Consider the following 7,122-nt stretch of genomic DNA (forward strand, 5'->3'; position numbering starts at 1 on the left):
ATGGTGATTGGCGAGTTACGACTTGTAACTTCATGTAACTCCGCCTCTGATTTTTTGTGGCCGTCGATTTAAACACGTAATCAAAATTATTAAGTTAAATTAGTCAAGGGTATTATTGTCTTTGTCCGTTCCGTTTTTTGTTTTGAACTGTCGTTCCGTCCTTGGATCGATCAACCCCGTCAACCCTAACCCACCAGCGCGTCTGCAATCCCCTCCCCGTGCGGTAGCCGCCGCAGCTATCATGTGGCCGGCGCTGCTCTCTTGTCCTGGTGGCCACCGACGAATCTAAGTCGACCCCGACGCTGCATCAGCTGACCTGCCCCCACCGCCCGATCCCCCACTCAATCCTTCCTCGCCGCCGCCGCTGCCGCCGAAGACCTGGAGGGGACGACGCTAACTTGCGGACTGGACACCTCTGCATCGAGGACACCGACCTCGAGCGGTCCACCAAGAATTCCGAGGAGGCCATCCTCAGCGACCTCTCCTCGCCCGGCCTCGACTGGGACGAAGGTACGTACATACGGCTACTGAACATTCATTTTGCAATTTGTACTATAGAGCAGCGATTGCTAATTGCAAGTAGATAATGAGAGATCTCCAGCGGAATCAAATACTATGGCTGATTGCAAGTTGTCATACTGCAGAATTCCTACAGCAAATCAAAAGTGAGCATCACTGTATTGTACAGCAAACACCGTTTCTAACCCTGCAAATTCCCAACGCAAGACTTCATAATGCCACAAGGATGCACTTGTGTGCTATTGCAGATACAAATCGGTGTCATCTGAATATGCTTAATGGAGGTGTACTGTAGGGAAAGGGTGTTGTTTGTAATGTACTGTTTAAGATCTTCCTGGTGCCCCCTTTACCTTGAGCATGCATATCACCAATTAATTAATTTATTTTGGTTCTTCTTTGAAGGCTTACACTGACGACTTGGCTATGCAGTGACAGCCTCTTGTTTTTGTTTTTACGCAGGATACCTACTCATCAAATTATGTAAGATATGAATTCTCAAGACAACTACACAGACAGTATTTGTAATGACACATGTAGTTTTATATAGCCCAATTCTGAATTTTCATGGCCACTACAGTGCTTTTATTCTTTGTCGATTTTTATCTGTCTTACATACAGTATTGGTTTTGGCTTATGGATTCATGATATGCTACTAGTTCTTGGTATGCTTAGATGTATATACAACCCTTGGGTAATACGGATATTATATTATGCAGTTGTTTTATCTTGGAAATTGTTTCATGTCGGATTCCATTGGTTACCGGAAAGGGGCCACCTTCGGCAATTGTGCTTTTGCAGGTTTATAATTTTACGAATTCTTCAGCTATTAAATCATTTTTTTCTCGATCTGTAGCTGAATATGTCTTCTTGCCTGAAATGATTCAGTTTTTGTTGTGTGCAGGACCAAGAATCAGAGAGGAAGGTCTGCCAAGAAAAGAGGATGACACATGGAAAATGATATTGTACTTATTATGCTGAATTCTGAATTGTTGAAGATCGTACTGTATTTTAGCTATTAACCACAATTTTTTCAGAATCATGAGGCTCCTTCTGTATGACCATTACTATGAATTCTTGAAGGAACTTGAAGATTATCACTAATTATTGAAAGAAAACTGTATACATTTGTACTATAATGATTTTTACTATTACTTTGAATTGGCTTCACCGTAGGGCTATTAATTCGTATTCTGCCAGACTATTATTATACATAAAACAACCACCAAATCCATACAACTAGTTCAATAGCCAAAAAATTTAAAAATAAATCTGTTGCGGCAATAGCACGAACATGCCATAATAAAAAGGGTAAAAAGAAGCCACCAAGTGGCCTATAGATCAATGGCGAGGCAAGGTGACATGATGCTACAGTCATCGCATCCATCATGCTGCCAAGCCGGTTCGAGACCTACTGCCCATTAAGTGAGTGCCAGTGTTTCGGAAAGGCAATTTGAATATAGAGTCAGTTGCCCCCCCCTAAAAAGACTTAGATGTCGTCTACACCACGATCTACCACGTACATAGTCGACTTATCTATAACCCTAGACCCCATGGTAACTATAAAAACTAGGGGGTTGGGCTCATAGATGACATCAACAATCTCGTGATGGACAAACCTGTACTCTCTACTCCGTCACAAATCAATACAATCAAAAGGCAGGAGATAGTGTATTATCTCTTCGAGAGATCCCGAACCTGGGTAAAACCTGCATCCAATTTTATCATTGCATCTAGGCTACTAGCTCAGGACCCCTACCGAGATTCGCAGAATCGACTCCGTCATTGCTAGCCCATGCAGGTCTCGCTACGTAGCCACCGCGAATAAATGGCGATCAACATGGGTGAGCAGATGGGTTCTGGCATGACCTTTATGCCAGGCCCGATCTTTGTTTTCGGCAACAACATGCTCTTCACTGACTCGACCGGCCATCTAGGCCGGTTTGATAACCATCCGACGACACAGCTCGGGTGCTCGACAACTGTCCTGACCTTGCAGGAACACCCCAGATCTATTTCAGATCGGATCTCAGGAAAACTTCCCCTAGCACTCTGATGTGAGGTCAGGATTAGGAGGCCTGCAACAAAACCTTTCTGAATGAGATGATAGATCGGATTCATAGGCTCGCAATAGCAGCCCTATGTTTATGATTGGAGGGAGTCATGTGGGAAGGTTGGGATTCTTTTTTTTTTTGGAAAAACCCCACCCATATATTAATTAATTGACACAAATGTTCGTACAATCATCCGTTACAGCTCTTGCCACACAGGGCGGAACACTATTAACAAGAATATCATCAGATCTATTTATAAAACTAAATTTTGCAATCTCATGCGCTGCCATATTTGCCTTCCTGTTAATCTTGGTGATTTTTAAAGAACTCATCATCTTGAAGACACTCAACGCTTCCTTCTTCAAATCAACAAGTTTTGACCTGTCCAGGTTATCATTTGCAAAAACCGAGCCACAAAAGAGCAGTCAGTTTCCAAAAAAATGGGCTTGTGAAGAGTGATACCAATGTAAAGGCCTGAGATGGTTGCTCGAAGTTCCGCTTCCTCAGCACTAAGACAAGTACCAATATAATCCCAAGAAGAAACAAGAACTTCTCCAGAATGATTTCTAACAACCACCCCGACGCTCGCTGCGCTAATAGCCTCCACCAAACTTGCATGAACATTAATCTTGAGGAATTCCGGAGTGGGAGGCAGCCATGGAACACAAATCCTCTCCACATTACTAATGGGTTGTAAACCATCAATCACACACTTACCTTGGTTGGATTTTTCGACCCACCAACCACCCACCTAGTTGCCAATGTTGAAGACCTAACCGAGGTCCTACTGACGGTGTTATACCATGCAACCAACTTAACCTCCAAGTTGTGCGGCGGCAACCCTAGATTGGTTTCTCTCTGTAAAACCCTAGTCTCCTCGAGTATATAAGGGGAGGCTAGGGAGCTCTCATTCCCATTTACTGACGTAGAAACAGCTCATAGTCCACTGATCATAGTCATTCGGCTTTGCAAGTATCAATCATAGTCATCTGGGCCCACAAGTATCAATCTTAGTCGTCAGGCCCTGCAAATACTAATCATAGTCGTCCTGGTCCAGAAATAACAATCTTAGTCTTCCAGACCCGCAAGTAACAATCTTGGTCGCTCGGGCCGGGCCCAGAAGTATCAATCATAGTCGTCCGAGCACACTAAAAAAAACTCTAATTTCCTAAAAACATTTCACACGTTTACGCCGAAAATACTATTTCCCTCTGTTTTTTTCCAAAAATTTCTACCCTTGCTGGCTGATGGCGCCACCGGCGTTCGGTAAAAAACAAAAAAAATACAAAAATCTCCCCCACGATCTTATCCCGCCCGTAGCAACCGCCCCTCCCCCAAAATTTCCTGCTCCTCTCCCCATCCCCCATTGTCGCTACCCACCAGATCGGAGGTCCTCCTGCTCCAGCCAGGTCGAACGCCGCCCCCTCCTCATCTGCGGTATCTCGGCGGCCGCCTCACTCACAACCTTCTCCTCCGTGGCTCAATCCGCTCGAACGCCTCCGCGAACCCTAGGCGAGAACGGCGGCGGCGGCCCCGGGGACGGAGGCCGCCGCATCGGCGGGAGAACATATTGGTGCGCCGCCTCGTCCTCCACGAATCCGGCAGAGGAACATACTGGTGCGCCGCCACCTCATGGCGGAGGAGACGGGCGCCACTGTCCTGTCGGCGCCGTACTGCCTCATCCCTAGGGTTCGGGTGGCCTCGTCGCCGTCTTTTGCTCCGCTGGTGACGCCTCACGGTCTGGCCACGTACCCCCCATCCTTTACATCTTCCCCTTAGATCTACATATTCCTTTCTTTTTGCAAGTGCAAGGAAGTTGATGTGTGTGGTGCGTTCTTGCAGTGGGATTTATTGTTTTCTGCTGTGCTGGATAGAAAGGTCAGTTTGTTGAATCTTATCTTCAAATCTTCGTAGGTTTTTGTCTAGCATTGAATTGCATGTCTGAACTCTGAACAATCGTAATTACAGTACCATCCAACCCAGTACTACAGCTTTGAAAGGAAACCACTAGTTGGCTGAATTGTGTAGCTGATTGCAACTCCACACATATCTATCAGCTGCTTGTTTCTGATAGTTGGGAACTTTGGATTATCTAAAGCATCAAATGAATGTGAAGTTACTTATTTACTGCTAATTATTCAACACTCATAAAGGTTCAGTTTATATTGTTCTGCACTGATGGTGTATGTGTTATGCATTGTGTAATTTTAATACCATGCCATTTGATTTCCTATAGTTCCCATTCACTGATCCAGTCATGCCATGATGCCTTCTTTCTTGTTGTATGTGTAAGTCCAGTACCAGAGTTATTCCTTTTAATCAAGTACTTGATCACATCATATATTTTGCACTGTGTTTGTTCGATCCAGTGATATCAGATGCTACACTTGATCGATGTATTGCAGATTGACTTAAGTCACAAGTACTGGTCTTACTCGTCTGGGCTCACTAGTATCGCTTGATCTATTCCAATTCCTTTAGATTCCTTGGTCTCGACCAGTAAACCTCCAATCCAACATGTCCCCCATGGAGTGGTTTCAGCAAGGAAGATGGAGAGCCCATTCTCTCACTCACAAGGGTTGACATCTCTTTGTCCCTTTCAGAATCTGAGGTATTTGCTTTTGTATCAACTTCTCTTTGATTTTTTTCCAATCTCTGCCAACAGGAAATTCATATTTCAATGATACTCTATTGACATATTATTCCTGTTATTTAGTTATTTGATGTAGAAATTGTGGCTGAGGATCGTCCAATGGAGATTCCTGATCCCCAATTCTTGGGCATCGAGAATAACACGAATCTCAAGTGCCACCATGGGAGCTGCTGGAGAGGAAGGTAGCTTTCGGCAAGAGGATTTTTGGCAAATGAGAAGAGATCTTCAATGAAATTATCATTCTATACCATTCTTAGATTAGGTTCTCTAAGTGTTGTCGTGACTTTAGCCACTTTTGTCCTTATGTTTTTTGCATAATTCAATTGCTTTGTGGTTAATGTGTAAAAAGCTTGTATGATCGAATTATTACTATCCATTTCTATCGGCCTATAAGTTGTCTGTCATGCAACTTAAATTCTAACTTAGTGATTTATGGAGATATGTGAATGGCATGGGACAACAGATATTGCCATTGTTATCGAGATGACAACAGATATTACTGGATGTACACGGGTTCTGTATTTTGCCAATCCTGTAGTTTGATACTCCATTGGGTTCATCTGCGGCAGGACATCATTAAGTTTAATGTGGATGGGCCCCATGTCCTGGCTAGCAGCATGGAACTTGGGGCGTTATTGCCAGAGATTCAGAAGGTCAAATTGTGGCTGCCAGGGCTGGGCATGCCTTGAATGTGTATGATGCATTTGCTGCTGAACTGCAAGCAGCGGATGATGGTGGAGACAGAAGCACAGCTGGTTGAGCAAGCAGTAAACAGGCATGCACCTGATTTCTCCAAGGAAGCTCAGGCGATAGAAGACATCAAAGTACAGGCCAAACTCTGGTTCACCTCATGTGAGTTTCTTCACTGTAAGCTTGTTGCAAATGTGCCTGCCCACTCTCCAGCGCAATTAGGTTTAAATCTCCATGATGGAGACGGTCTTGTGTTTGATGATAATGTTTCAGCCATTGTAGCTGATGCTGTATCAGGCGATGTAGCCCAGACTGTTTTGTAATAAAGTTTTGTGCTTGCCCTAAAAAAATCCTGTAGTTTGATACATATTAGTTCCTTTCTCTAGTATAATAACGATTAATGTTGTATCACCAATCGTTCAGTGCTCAACCTTGTCGTGATAACATATAATTCTGTAAACGAGCTTCTCAACTCGTTTTTTGGGTTTTGAACTTGGTCTACTACCTCTGTACAAAATATAAGATGTTTTTGCAGTTCAATTGATAAGAGGGAGTATTAAACTGGCCCTGCTGAATCTGGGTAACAGAGTAACATTACAATTTGGAGCAGTGACTTCCTGGAATCAATATGTAAACTCAGAGATTGTGTCTAGCTTTGCAAGCTCATGGGCAACATTGTTACAGGTGCGGAAGTATAAAAGCAACTGATCAAACTGACAGACTCATATGATCCATCTAACATACAAATATACATGATGTATCGATATGTGAATAAGTGACAAGTTAACCATTTAGTCTTAGTGCAAACGATCCACGGCTAGGAGTATTGGAATGTGACATAATTGGCAGCTGAAAGAGGAGGCGACGGGAACATAATATGCAGTGACGGGTCCCTGGCAGCAGCCACAGCTGAAATGGTTGCGGCAGGCCCAGGCACACAATTCCGGCATGAGACTGGCAGCGCCCCACACCGGCAGTAGGTGACAATGTTCCAAATCGTCCATTATGCGCCCAACATTTCGTGCACTTGCCTTGTAAGCTTCTGAACTGCTCAAGATACAAGAATGTGCTGTCAAAACTGCCACAAACCTGACAATATGTGATTATCATTTAACATAAATACGACAAATATGTCAAGATGGTCTCTGAAATATCTTACAAACTGGTTATCATTCACAGAGAGCAGCCGCAGTGATTCTGCATTAGCGC

At 43.9% G+C, this 7,122-nt stretch overlaps 1 long non-coding RNA gene across 1 annotated transcript; it reads left to right on the top strand.

Annotated features, from left to right (window-relative positions):
* Positions 1–3,907: 3,907 nt before the first annotated feature.
* On the top strand, positions 3,908–5,412 carry LOC119341312. The gene is made up of 4 exons (XR_005165027.1): positions 3,908–4,308; positions 4,413–4,448; positions 5,052–5,181; positions 5,287–5,412. It is a non-coding gene; the product is annotated as an uncharacterized LOC119341312 (long non-coding RNA).
* The last annotated feature ends 1,710 nt before the right edge of the window (positions 5,413–7,122 follow it).

This window comes from Triticum dicoccoides, chromosome 7B, assembly GCF_002162155.2.
Source record: "Triticum dicoccoides isolate Atlit2015 ecotype Zavitan chromosome 7B, WEW_v2.0, whole genome shotgun sequence".
NCBI classification, from domain to species: Eukaryota; Viridiplantae; Streptophyta; class Magnoliopsida; order Poales; family Poaceae; genus Triticum; species Triticum dicoccoides.